This window comes from Mytilus californianus, unplaced genomic scaffold, assembly GCF_021869535.1.
Source record: "Mytilus californianus isolate M0D057914Y unplaced genomic scaffold, xbMytCali1.0.p SCAF_2, whole genome shotgun sequence".
In the NCBI taxonomy this organism is placed as follows: Eukaryota; Metazoa; Mollusca; class Bivalvia; order Mytilida; family Mytilidae; genus Mytilus; species Mytilus californianus.
Window position 1 is genome coordinate 23,223,799 of NW_026262668.1, and position 15,132 is coordinate 23,238,930.

At 31.9% G+C, this 15,132-nt stretch overlaps 1 protein-coding gene across 1 annotated transcript in view; it reads right to left on the reverse strand.

Annotated features, from left to right (window-relative positions):
- Positions 1-8,481: 8,481 nt before the first annotated feature.
- The window catches only part of LOC127729509 (uncharacterized), a 186,925-nt gene continuing 180,274 nt past the window's right edge, over positions 8,482-15,132 (reverse strand). The window contains exon 21 of the mRNA XM_052237342.1: positions 8,482-9,873. The gene's annotated coding sequence lies outside the window, so the exon portion shown is untranslated. The remainder of the gene's footprint in view (positions 9,874-15,132) is intronic.

Below are 15,132 nucleotides of genomic sequence, written 5' to 3' on the forward strand. Positions count from 1 at the left end.
TCATCCATCCATTCATCCAAACAAATATGATTATACATCATAATAACAGTTATACTATTTTATTAATTTAAAACACAAATTCTGCTTCAAATTATGTTAATATGAAAACAGACACATCATATTAAATACCAATATAATATAAAACTACTTCTAATAAACTGCTTCGCTGAGCGCAACTGGATACGCCCGCAGAGGTCCAACCCTGAACAGTTGGGGCAAAAATGGACACAATATTCAAGCTTGATACAGGTCTGAATTTGGATTGTAATTAAATATTTGACATATTATAGGTTTCTGAATAAATGTAGTCAAAGAACTTGAAATTGGTTATGTGAAAGATTTCTTGCTGTTGTGCAATACACTGTGCTGTTGCGTAATACTTAGTAAATCTGTTGTCAGACTATAAACAAATAAAATCTTATAACTCTGAAACATAAAATCGAAAAACTTATAAAAATCAAAAGGGAGCTTACAAAAATAGATATGAACAATTTACCAAAGTTTCATAAAAAATGCTTTTGAGTTATTGTCTGAAAACTGGAAACCCCCCTTTTTGTAATGAATAAAACCCCATAAATCGGAAACGTATAGTCTGAATTTATAAAAATCAAATGGGAGCTCATGTCGATAAAAATAAACAATTCACCAAAGTTTCTTGCAAATTAGTAAAATTGTTTTTTAGTTATTGTATAAAAACTGGAAAATCCCCCCTTTTTTAATGAATAAAACCCCAAAACTTGGAAACGGTAAATCCCAAATTTATTAAAAACGAAAGGGAGCTCGAGTCAATAGATATGAACAATTCACAAAAGTTTCTTGCAAATTGGTGAAATTGTTTTTGAGTTATTGTCCGAAAACTGGAAAATCCCCCCCTTTTCAATGAATATAACCCCAACACTTGGAAACAGTAAATCTTAAATTTATAAAAAAAAAACGAAAGGGAGCTTATGTCAATAGATATGAACAATTCACAAAAGTTTCATGCAAATTAATGAAACTGTTTTTGAGTTATTGTCTGAAAACTGGAAAATCCCCCTTTTTAAATGAATAAAACCCCAAAACTTGGAAATGGTATATCAGAAATTTATTAAAAAAGAAAGGGAGCTCACGTCAATAGATATAAACAATTCACCAAAGTTTCATGCATATTGGTTAAAGCGTTTTTGAGTTAATGTCCGACATGTTGATGACGGACGGATGGACAGACGGACGGGCGGGCGGACAGACGGACGGACAGACGGTCAACGGTATACCATAATACGTCCCGTAAACAGGCGTATAAAAATGATTCGTTTCAATGAGGAAATCATTTCATGAAGTTCATAAAAAGTTACAAATGAAAGGCAGCAACAAGCTGGGACTGAGTCGAGGCTTAACAAAAGTAAAAGTATATTTCCTCTATCACAACACAGATGTCAATCTTCAATCACTGCTTTATCCTTAAATTTCCCAGCTCAGTGAAAATAATGATTAACTTAAAATAGACTTGTCTACCAAAGAAGACCTGTGTCACCTAGTTTCTCTAAATAATCATGATAATTTTAATAAGCAGAAATGCTAAAGTACATGTACCTTGTTTTTGTATGGGAAAAAATATTTCTGATAAAGAATTAAACAAGACTACACACGCTGAAATGTCTAGCCAGCTTAACTGAACATGATTGAATTTAATGCTGAAAATCTTTAAGAAAAAGGTTCTACAGGTATTACATAAACTTAAAATTATCATTAATCCATGATAATGAGGTCTAGGTAAGATGAATCATGGCAGATAGACATGCATACCTTATGATCATTCCTAAATAGAGTATTGAAAACAAGTAAAGTTGACCTATTGCTTTACTGTATCTTAAAAAAGGACCAAAACCAGGAAAACTAAAACAGCACGAACATGAGGTCAAGTTCTAGAGATACATGTCGGACAGACTTGTACACATTAAATCAATCCAGATAAAATAAATAGTGTTGACCTATTGCTAATAGCATCTTAAAAATTCGTAAGGGTTCCGCAGAACCCAGTGTCTCGCCTACCTTTGCTGCTAATCACAAGCTAAACAAAAATGGGGAAAAAATTATTAAAAATTGTCCTATACATACTATCTTTTGATTGTAAGAAGCTTCTATCCAAGTTTGGTAAAAATCCAGAATGGTTTATGAATCTCATAAATGTTTTAAAAACTTTAACTACAGAATGTATGTAATGTTAACTGGAAGAAAAACTAAGTCCATTTATAAGTTATATGCAGAAAAACAGGAAATAAATTTTTACAAAATTTCCTTCTAGATACTAGCTTTTGATCATAAACAAGCTTCTGTCCAAGTTTGGTACAAATCCAGGATAGTTTAAGAAAGTTATTAAAATTTTTAAAACTTTAACCACAGAGTGAATGTAATGTTAACTGGAAGAAAAACTAAGTCCATTTATAAGTAATATACGGAATAACAGTAAAATAAATTTTTACAAAATTTACTTCAGGATACTATCTTATGATCATAAACAAGCTTCTGTCCAAGTTTGGTAGAAATCCAGGATATTTTAAGAAAGTTATTAAAATTTTAAAAACTTTAACCACAGAGTGAATGTAATGTTAACTGGCAGAAAAACTAAGTCCATTTATAAGTAAAAAACGGAAAAAAAAGATTTTTTTTACAAAATTTACTTTTGGATACTATCTTATGATCATAAACAAGCTTCTGTCCAAGTTTGTTAGAAATCCAGGATAGTTTAAGAAAGTTCTTTAAATCTAAAAACCTTTAACCATAGAGTGAATATTTGTGGACGCCGCCGACAACGGAATGTAGGATCGCTATGTCTCGCTTTTGTGACAAAAGTCGCAGGCTTGACAAAAATGGACCTAACAACTAACACTTAACTTTGACCATTCAACCATAAAAAGGTAAAAGTCAATTGAACCCTTTGTAGGGGTACATGTACACTTTATGCGATCATTTCATACACCAAATATTGTTGACTTATTGCTTATAGTAACTGAGAAAAAGACCTAGCCATGAAACTCTACATTGAAAAATGAACCATGAAAATGAGCAGATAAACACTGGCAGACTGAAATATACACATTGCAATGATTCTATTTACCGAAAATAGTGTTTTCCAATTGCTAAGTGAGAAAATCACCTAATATTAAAACTGTGGCAGTTGTTGAGCCATGAAAATGAGGTTAAGGCCAACTAACATGTTAGTATGAGACTTCTTGCACAAGGACATACGAATACAGAATATGTAGGTCTTCCATCAAGGACAGCAGTCATGCCAGACATATGACTTCGTACACAAGGGCATATGAGTACAAAAAATGTAGGTCTTCCATCAAGGACAGCAGACATGCCAGACATATGACTTCTTACACAAGGGCATATGAGTACAAAATATGTAGGTCTTCCATCAAGGACAGCAGTCATACCAGACATGAGACTTCTTACACAAGGGCATATGAGTACAAAAAATGTAGGTCTTCCATCAAGGACAGCAGTCATGCCAGACATGAGACTTCTTACACAAGGGCATATGAATACAAAATATGTAGGTCTTCCATCAAGGACAGCAGTCATGCCAGACATGAGACTTCTTACACAAGGGCATATGAGTACAAAAAATGTAGGTCTTCCATCAAGGACAGCAGACATGCCAGACATGAGATTTCTTACACAAGGGCATATGAATACAAAATATGTAGGTCTTCCATCAAGGACAGAAGTCATGCCAGACATGAGACTTCTTACACAAGGGCATATGAGTACAAAATATGTAGGTCTTCCATCGAGGACAGCAGACATGAGATTTCTTACACAAGGGCATATGAGTACAAAATATATAGGTTTTCCATCAAAGACAACAGACATGGCAGTATGACACTTCTAACACAAGGGCATATGAGTACAAAATGTATAGGTCTTCCGTCAAGGACAACAGTCATGCCAGTATGAAGTTTGTAATACAAGTATGAAATACCTTTATGAAGATCAAAAATATTTTCCATGAACATTTCATTTTTTAAATGCATAAAATACAAAAATAATTTTAACAGGATGCTGTTACGAAGTCTCCCAAACAAAGTTCCCATAATTACAGTCATTCCCATGGTTGCCAGACATAGGGAAAAGTCCAGTAAAAATTGTTTTGGTCCAGTAAAGTGATATGCATTAGTGACCCTGGGAACTGACCCTATATATCATTCAAATCTTCGTGACATGCACACTTGCCAACTTTTCAAAATCTCCATGGGGGATTTTAAGCACAAGAGAACCTTATGCTCCTCTTATATTGTCATAAGTGTTCTTAATCAACTACTGTATTGTTTGAATTAGTATATATGTGCTTAAATACCCTTTTTACTAACTGAATGCCTGTTTTAAGGTTTTAAGTTTATATAATAAAGAATTTCAAAATTCAGGTCAACACCTCTTATGGGGGATATCCCCCATAAATCAGGATAGTCAGGTCTGGACATGACGAACAGGAATATATATGGTTTAGGGGTGGGGATCTTGACCATTTACAAGACATTTAAACATATTTAAATGACATGGGGTGGGGATGACCCCTTGGGTCTTACCCTGTATATCATTCAAATCATCTTGGCATGACAAACCAGAATACATACGGTTTAGTGGTGGGGATTTTCGCCATTTACAAGATATTAGAACTTTCTCAAATGGCAGGGGGTGGGGTGATCCCTGGGGACTGACGCTATATATCATTAAAATCTTCGTGACATGATGAATAGGAATATATATGGTTTAGGGGTGGGGATCTCGACCATTTACAAGATATTAGAACTTTCTCAAATGGCAGGGGGTGGGGTGACCCCATCTTCGCTAGCCAAGGGTTACGATCCACTTCCCTCCTCTCTGGATCGTAACCCTTGGCTAGCGAAGATGGGGTGACCCCTGGGGATTAATCCTTTATTTCATTTGATGTGCTGTATCATGATTAAATTTAATAGAATTTGGATTAGTGTTTCATGTTATTGCTGTTTGCCAATAAATCAAGAACTAAAAAGTAATTTTTTTAAATTATACTTCCAAGATTATATACACACATTTTAAAATGTTAAAAATGGGTGAAACATCCTCATTTAAGGGCAATTACTTCAAAAAGGAGTAAAAAACTTCTGAGGATATGATGGACAAAGACAAATTTTGCATTGCAACAGGCCTCCAACATACACCTCAGTGTTGTTTCAAGGGTTCTTTAAAGTAAAGAGTGCATGGCTATATATGAATATTTATATGGTTAATGGGTTGGAATCTTAACTATATTCAATATATTTACTCCCCTACCCCCATTGTAGACAAAATATATGATGCACTTAAAAGGTCTTGTCATGATGTCTCATAAAAAGATGTAAATGTGGGTAATGACTTAACTCATTACATTTACTATGTGTTAACTTTCTATTTTAGGCCAAATACGTCTTATTTCAACCTATTTAAGACATCTTAGTGACATCACAATCAACAATTCTAAACTTGAGTGTCCAGATTATATATATTCTGTTTATCAATAGAACTGACATTGTTTTGAATGGATTAAGCACTTGTATAATTTTTGCCATGTAAGAAGCCAAATAATGGCCCTTATTATAACTATATCCTCCGTTGTATGACAAACATCAAAAAACATTTTGCCCTAAATTTTGAAATCTAATACTTAAAAGATCATTGCATTTTACAGTAAAAATAAAAACAAAAGCAGTTCTATCACATCATTGATTGTTAATAATATTTTAAAATAATACTGTACATAAAAGAAAATTCCACATTAAAACCAAAAAACAAATGCAGGATGAAGTTTTATCACATCCTTAAACACATGCCTTGTAAAACAAGGAATTATTTGAATCTGGAATAATTTTGAATTCTGGAAAATTGATAAGAAATGTATGATGAAAATTTAAACCCCATTTAGGCGGATAAGCCATTCATGCATTGCTAAGGCAGGTAGTTAGTTCATACTGAAATATCAGTGAAAGTAAAATTAACCTCTAAGCCATGCATGCATGGTTAATAACCCTCTTTAGTTTGGTTAGTTTTTATCATACATTTCTTATCAATTTTCCAGAATTCAAAATTATTCCAGATTCAAATAATTCCTTGTTTAAACATATCTAGATAAAAAAAGGTCTTCTCACTTTTAGGCACATCCAGCATTTATGTCAATGTATGAACATGATTATTGTGGTGAAAGTATTGAAACTCACCTCTACCATTTGCCAAAGTAGTTTTGTAAACTTACATAATACATATATAAGCAAATTTTTGTTCTTCCCTCGTGATTATTCGAACTCATGCTGGGAGGTATATATATATATATACCCTGACACACACACAGATATTTAGTCTTTCCTGAAATTGTTGTTGTGCAATTTCCATAGATTAAAGGTATAGTTGTCATTTTTATTTTCTCTATTTTTGGTACTATGATTTTTTTTCTCCATAAAAGTAGAAACACCTACAGACTATCATCAACCAAATGTATTAGTTTCCTGAAAAAATCTTTATATTTTAATATTTAAATAAAAAGCTGTGCCATGAGCGCATGATACACCGTCACCTTTTTAGCTCGTCTTTATGCTTTAAATAATTTATATGATCAACTACAAATACTGAGAGCACTGCTAAAATAGACCCATCCCCTAATAAAAAGACATGCACACACAGTGCCTGAGTGGTACCCATTGCCACAAAACATGATTTTTATAGTTTGTTCTTGTTTTGTACTGTTACACAACTGTCCAAGGTTCAGGGACGGTTGAGCACTCACAAACATGTTTAACCCTGCCACATTCTTTAAGTGCCTGTACAGGAGCCTGTAGTTCAGTGGTTGTCATTGATTCATGTCTGTCATATTTGTTTTTCGTAAACTGTTTTGTTATAAATTAGGCCTTTAGTTTTCTCAATTGAATTGTTTCACATTTTTCATGTCGGGGCCTTTTATAGCCGACCACAGGGTATGGGTTTTTTCTCATTGTTGAAGGCCGTACGGTTGCCTATAATTGCTTACATCCACTTCATTTGAACTTTGGTGGATAGTTGTATCATTGGCAATCGTACCACATCTCCTTATTTTTAAAATGAACAATTTGGCACTATTAAGGCTACCTCAAGTTTAATTAAGTTTGTGGCCTCGATTTTTTAACAAATAAAATTCTATAACTGTCCAAAGTGTGAAAACTGGACAGTTTTCAACAATTTTTCAACTAATAAAGTTCCATAACTCATTAATGTCAAATCAGAAATTTATCAAAAACAAAAGGGAGCTTATTTTAATAGATATAAACAAGTCAACAAAGTTTCATGATAACTGTTAAAAGCATGTTTGAGTTATTATCAGAAATACTGGAAAATCCCCCCTTATTTATGAATAAAGTCACAGTACTCGGAAACTTAAAATCTAAAATTTATAAAAATCGAAAGAGGGAGCTTATGTCAATATATATAAACAATTCTTCAAAGTTTCATGAGAATTGGTGAAAGTGTTTTTGAGTTATTGTCCAACATGTTGACGACAGACGGACAATGGTATATCATAATATTATAAATTTGTTTATTTTGACTAACTTCATTCGTTCAGGAATAGTCACATGTTAAACTATATTTTCAAAGGTCGATTGAAAACGGCGGATAGAAAAGTGATATTGCACTGTTAGTTTTAGAATATCTGAAAACTGATATACTTTGTGACATATAATCTAATGAATTTCGTGATATTGTTAAAAGTTTTTTAAAATTGTATATTTATGATCGATTATTTGAAAAAAAATCTTCAAATATTTAAGATGTACACAAAAAAACATAAAAAATAATTGAAATAACAACTAATATGTTGTAATTGTCAAAGAGACAATATGATATTTATAAAATTTCAACAAAATTAAATGAATGAAAAATAGAATATAATACACTGATGATTTTGATACAACTATGGTAGGAAATTAATAATATAACAATTACAGCCTTCGTCCTCAATCAATTTACTTCTTTCAGGTCAATATATCCTTGTATTAACCTCATACAAAGGCTATAATTGTATAATATATGGCAAACAGTTTTACTATTATTCTAACTTCAAAATATTTCATATAGAATATAAGATATCTTATATAATCTAGTTTTTATAAGATATCTATCTGATATATTATATGAGATATCTTATATATTATATAAGATATCTTATAAAGTTTATAAGATATCTTATAAATATTTTTTATATAAGATATCTTATAACTATATTTTTTATATAAGATATCTAATATATTTTATAAGATATCTCATATAGTTATTAAGATATCTCAGATAATTTATAAAATATTTTATAGAGAAAATTATATGAGATATCTTATAAACAAAATTATATGAGATATCTTATAAATTATGAGATATCTTATAAACTATATGAGATATCTTATAAAGTTTATTAGATATCTTGAAGTTAGAATAAATAGTAAAACGACTTGCCATAATAATACGTCCTGTAAAGTGTAAACAGGCATAAAAAAATATAAATCTGTCATTTTACATAGAGATTAATACATGGCCTTTTCCATATCGGCCCGGGTATCATCCCGAGACCCCCATATCAGCCCGAGACGTAGTCGAGGTGCTGCTATGGGTCGAGGGATGATACCCGGGCCGATATGGAAAAGGCCATGTATTAATCTCTTTATCATATACTTCCGACAATTGTTTTATGTAAGGCAAATAAACAAATGAAATAACTAAAACAGTCAAAAACTTTTTAAAGAAGTTAAATCATGAATCCAACAAATACACTATAATTATCCAACAATAGCATCACTACCTCCATATATATTATGGTACCATTTCCTATAGAGGCATTTTGAAACATTAAAAATTTGGAAGCTGGAAGCATGGAGGAAGTATTTACAGTTTTATGATCATTATTACTACATGTTGTACTATATGAGATGATTCATAATTGTCAATGGCATTTGTTAGCAAGTACTAATTGTAAACTAGCATCATTTTGAAAATCTATATCATCGGATTTAGCCATGTTAACATCTTTTTTTCAATAACAGCTGGTTCTATATAAACAGATTTACCACTGGATCCAATAAACCTTATCGCTATTTGTCCGCCATTACTGGACATCCCAAAAGTTCCCGTAAAATTTTGACGTCATAATAAAAAATATCTGATGACACAATGGAAAAGTAAACATACGATACCGGAAATACCGGAAGTAACTTGCACGAGAGGCACTGTTATGGGTTTTTTGCACAAGACGCCCCTGGTATGGGTTATCAGCCCGGGTGGGAAATTATGGCTTGTGTACTTCCGTTCATTACACATATGCAAAAGCTATCATATTAATGCTAAGTATATGATAAATGAAGGTAAAGAACATTTCAATAAGTCAGTCTTATATAAACCTTATCTGACATTTTGTTTTATGACAACATCAAACAGAAATGATAAAAAATTAAAAAGTTATTCATACAGACAATAAAACAAATCAAACTTTTGCTTAATCATGTTAATGGCAAAGATGTTTGGACCAGCTGTTTTCCATCCTTTTGGGTTTTTTTTTATAGCACAGAATACAAATCTCAATAGATTTCAGGGTATTAACATTTCTGATAGTTCTCATACATTAGGTACATTAAAAGCACTTCTCAAAATCAATATTTTAAACTTGAAAGACAATGTTTTTTAAAATGTCCTTTTCTGTTTGAGAACCAGGGCTCTTGGTCATAAAACTATACTCATACTCAGAGTACAAAATGTATGCTCGAAGGAACAAATCCAGTATTTTGATTGGTTGAATTCTGAGTCTGAGTCTGATGATCGTACTCCAAATGTTTATGACAAGGCCAGGTGTCGTCATTCCTATAAAGTAAATTAAAAATAATATAACACTGGTTTTGAAAGTCTTTATAACCAAGAAAATATACTGTTGACACAAAAGACCGTGACAGAAGGGGCAGGGGGGAAAATCTTCACAGATTCAAATGTGGCAATGCTAATACAACTGCATTCAAAATATCAGTGTCATACCATAACTTGATCCCTTTAAACTGACACACACAACAATTGTTGAAGCTGTGGTTTCATCTTCACTGAAATTTTCACCTTAATGACTTATTTGAAATGTATTTAGCAAGTGTCGGTTAAATGTTTTTTTTTTTTAAACTAATCTGCTTAAATTTTGTATATTTTCCTGAAGTAAGCTTTTTTATGTATTCTATATGTATTACAGCATTTTCAAAAAACGAAAACAACACGTTCTAAATTTCATGCGTCCAAAGCGCTTTTCTGGATTTACCATCATTAGGAACGTCGAATATTTGAAAGCCAAAGATATATAAGACCTGAAACATTTGAAGAGCTATATGACCAAAAAGAACAATTCAACAATTATTATGATCATAGCTGTTCTTACAATGAAAACACTTATTTTGCCTTTGTTTTGTATTTGTAAAAAATCTCATCAAAGATATCAGGCTTATAGTTTTTAAAGGAGACCTTAAGCTTTCAGGATAAAACAATATCTGTATGATAGACTCTGGTATGAATTATATCCTGTTTTACCTGGCATCAAACTGTTACCATTCCTCAGCTTTCTGCAAAATCTTATCAACATTCTGAGGCACTTTACAGACATTTTAAATTGTAATTCTAACTATTTACCAGTACTTGTATTATATTATAGATAGCATACTGATAAATGTTTAACCTTCAACATGTTGCTATATAAGTTTTATTAGTATGAGATATTGATATTTTGTTAATTTTATGAGTGTATTGAATGTAACCCGCAAAAACACAAAATGCAATTTTACATGGTTACATATACCACAGACTACTGAAAATTTCCTTCTATTATTATGTCAAAAATAGAACTAAAACATTAAAAATTTTAATATTTATAATCTAGGAATCTTTTAAAACCAAGGGCTCCCATTAGATATTCTAATTTGATTTCTGAAGATTAGATGATTTTAATACTGACAGCCGCTTACAAAGCTGTATTGCTTTTGAATAAAGTACTAATATTATTACAAATACTGTTGAGTTTAATTGAGTTTTATGTTGAGATTTCATGAAACTGGTTAAGAGTATTGCTTCTGCCAAAGTTTCATAAAATTCTATGAAGGTTAGACAAAATAATTGATGTGTAACAAACTTTAATCCAAGAATTTATTTATTTGTTAAATGTAAAAAAAACTAAGTCCATTTAGTATCGTTTTCATAACCGTGTGGACGAGACTATTTTTTGACGTGCTCAAATCTCCCATTGACTGGGTTAAATTAGGTGAACGTTCGCCTGTAACGTCCACTTATCACGTGGTATTTATTATAGACATTTTAACTGTGGGGTCACCAAAGGTTCTCAACGCCTAAATCAAATAATTCGAAAAACTAGTACAGGAATAACCTTTGTGTTTTGATTAATACTGAATACTTAAACGTTCTTTACTTGCGTCTTTGTTATGTTTTGATAAACAATTTTTGTGGTATCGCACGTTCTTTAAAAGTAACAATTCATGTGTTGGCTATTATCTTTTTCAGAAGTCAAAGCGATTTACCCATTGCTGTTGTCTAATTTTTTCACTTAGTATCTTATCTTTTATCTTGTGTAAAATTTTATTTTAGAACGAATGCATGATCAACTCTCAATAGTTGTGCAATTACAAAACATAGACAAAATATACTTTTGTACGGTCTTTTTCCCACTTGCAAGCTTAAGATATTGGACAGTAAAAAGCTATTTGGATCAAACCTTATGAAATTTGCATTTTACTTCACGAAATACTAGTAGGTAAAATGTATAGTTTGGTGTATTTTGGAAACTGGAACTTTTCTGCTAAACTACTATACTTGTGAAAAACCCTTGGTAGCGGGTCCCGGTAAAGTGAGAAACGGAACAGAAACGAAACAGAGCGAAACGAAACGAAACATGGCGAAACAAAACGAAACATGTAAATTGAGAAACGAAACACAACGAAACGAAACAAAATCTGTATTTTGAGGAACCACCTATAGAAAATCTTCCTGACATAGCCGAAGATCAATGTGGGTTTAAAGGGCCCTTTTGATTGATATCATCTAATTGTTTGCTTAAAAATCGTCAAAAAAACAACATTGGTGGTATGTTTATCTTTTTGGACAATTATGCCTCCTTCTTTCCTTAAACTCTGGATCTGTCTCTGCTTTTTTTTTATATATGTATACAAAAGATCTCGTTTAATCCAAAGAGAACGTGTGATTAACGGTTTATTCGAACACACATTACACACTGGGATTAACTTCACTGTTTGCCGCACTGGAAAGAACGCATTACATACCAATTCTATTGAGCTTTGTATATTTCTATGCTTTATCAAGTCCCACATATTGTTATCATTAATAATATTATGATATATTAGTATGTATAACTTTTCATTCGATCACGTCTGTTAATATCATTGTATATACAATAATATGCAATAGGTTTTTATCATTTATTGTTTATGAGTTTGTGCCAAGAAAGGTATTTGATTGATGAATGAAACACTTACATGTACGTATCCCAAGTGAAAAAACCATAGCCAAAATATGTAAATGGTATGGACACTTTGCCATACATAACTTTAGGTAGTAGGATCCAAATGTTCAAGTTGGATGCATTCACCCTATATGTGGCTACAACATTGTCAAGTCCGACCTGGGACGTCAAAGGGGGGATTGACCACGTTGCGACCTGGCGTCTCTTTTGAAAGTACATGTGACCTTTAAAATGTTAAAACTGAGAATCAAATCAGTTTAGAACTGAATAGTTGCTTAAAAGTGACCTGGTGACCCGAGGCAATTTTTAATCGTGACCTTATGATCTAACTTGAGTGGTACTGGAGCACAGTCACTTTTCTCCTTTTATTCATACAATATTGTATGTTCGACTCGTCATGTTCTACTTTCTTTTTTAAACTTACGGTACCGAATATTGTGTTTTGTTATTCGCCATTTATCTTGACAGACGCGTGTTACTAGGTAAAGTATCTACCACATTTTCAAAAGATAAGCTACGAAGTACATACGGCATCTTCATACTGCATCTCCATACAGTTGAAGTCGATGGTACCTGTTGTAAGTAGTTTAAAAGGTTAATATGAATTGAACTTGTATTAAACGAGATTATGTCTTGCCTGATTTGCAACAAAATGAAAGAAGAAGCATGTCATCATGGTCATGGACTGCCATAATAAAAATTCTTTGAAACTTTAAAACAAAGAAGAAACGAGTTCAAACTAGAATATGTTATAGTGACGAATTAGAAATGGAAATATTGTGTAGACACCTATCTATTGTTGAAATTATACTATATGTTGCTTTCTAGGTGTCCTTAGTTTGTTCTTGTCGTTTGGTTGCTGTCTTATTGACGAGTAACCTACATTTCATACAGTTTTAGTTCCCTTGAGTGTACTTTTGAATCGGTGCATAAAAAATCATAACTAAACTGGTTGTTGTGTATAGATTAATTGTCTTTCTTTCCCTCAATAATTCTAGGAAGGTGAACCAAAGAGAGATGTACACAGACACTTGTTTCTATCAATATATAATACATATGAATAGTCGACCTTCCCATGTGGAGATGTACCTAAATTAAAAATATTAATATGTAAACAGAAAATAATGTTACACTTTTCAATCTTTAACTTCCCTTCCCTCCATTTTTTTTACTGTATCAATTTTAAAGACATGTCGCTTCTAAACAAAATCTGATTGATCTGCAGCTTACCCCCCAAACCTGCTTTGATACAAACTTGAATATGTTCCTCATTAAATCGATCACAAAACTTAAAAGGCATACATATCTAAATAGTCGTAATTAATTCCATTGAGCACGAAACTATAATCCGAATCAGATTTTATTTATTTGAATATTCTAAAATACATTTCTTTTTCGGCAGAAATTACAAAATAAAATATTATTATCTGGTTTGACTAGGAAACACTGATTTCATATGTAATGGTACACAAAATATTATAAAATATTATATGTCCCACCCTTTGAGTGGAAAACATATCATGTTTTAGCATAAAATCGTCTATTTTGGAGTGAAAAAAATTGGATGATTTAAATAAGTTAGATGTTTTTGATGGTCTTTTGGATTCTGTTGACAGTTTTGACTTTTCTACTCTAATTAAATGGTCGTTTTGTAGATCTGAATGCAAATTTTCTACTCTTTACACTACACCTCCACACAATCTTATCAAACAAAAGTTTTCTTATTTAATTAAATGGTCGTTTGGTAAATCTGAATGCAAATATATTTGCTGCAATTCATTTAAAGCCTTCTTCTCTAATGTGAAAGGTAAATATGCTAGATATACTTATTGGAGGTGGGATGAGATGATTGAAGCTGTTAATTTCCCCTTGATAATATTTATGTACGTTTTGGCAACAAAGTTTATCGACAGGTTGTAGGTATTCCAATGGGCACTTATTGCGCCCCTTTAATAGCAGACTTGTTTTTGTACTGTTATGAATCATAGTTTATGACCACACTAAGTAAAGACCCGTCAAAATTGCATTTGGTCCAAGGACACAGTTATCGTCCTTTGGTTTACGAATATAGTCCCTAGTGTGAACAATGTATAACTTGCATTTTTTTTTGATACACTTTCCCAATTTATTTCTTGATATTTTATGCATGAAATATTAAGTAAGAGGATGAAATTACATGTTAAAAAAATTTGGGTGCTGAATCATTATGTTAAGTAGTGATTTGGTCCAGTTAAAAAAGGTCAAAAATTAGAATGTTTGAAGCTGTCAAACTGAATTTTGGCCCCCCTTAACACAGAATTGTCAATATTTTGAGTTAGAGCTGGTAGAAGTTTCTATAATTTTGATATTATTTGTATCAATAGTAGTACACTACACTGTAAAAATCTTTTTGAGATAGAGCAGGTGCGATTTTTTTAATTTGAATTTATTGTCTAAAAGAAATGCACTACGAAATAACTGTATTCTCGGGCCATTTAACTGATAAATTCAAAAACACTTACCTTTATCTTGATGATATTTTATCGTTAAAAAATCAAGAATTTTCTAAATATACTGCCAAAATTTACGACAAAAGGGACGATTATTCGTTCCCGATTGTT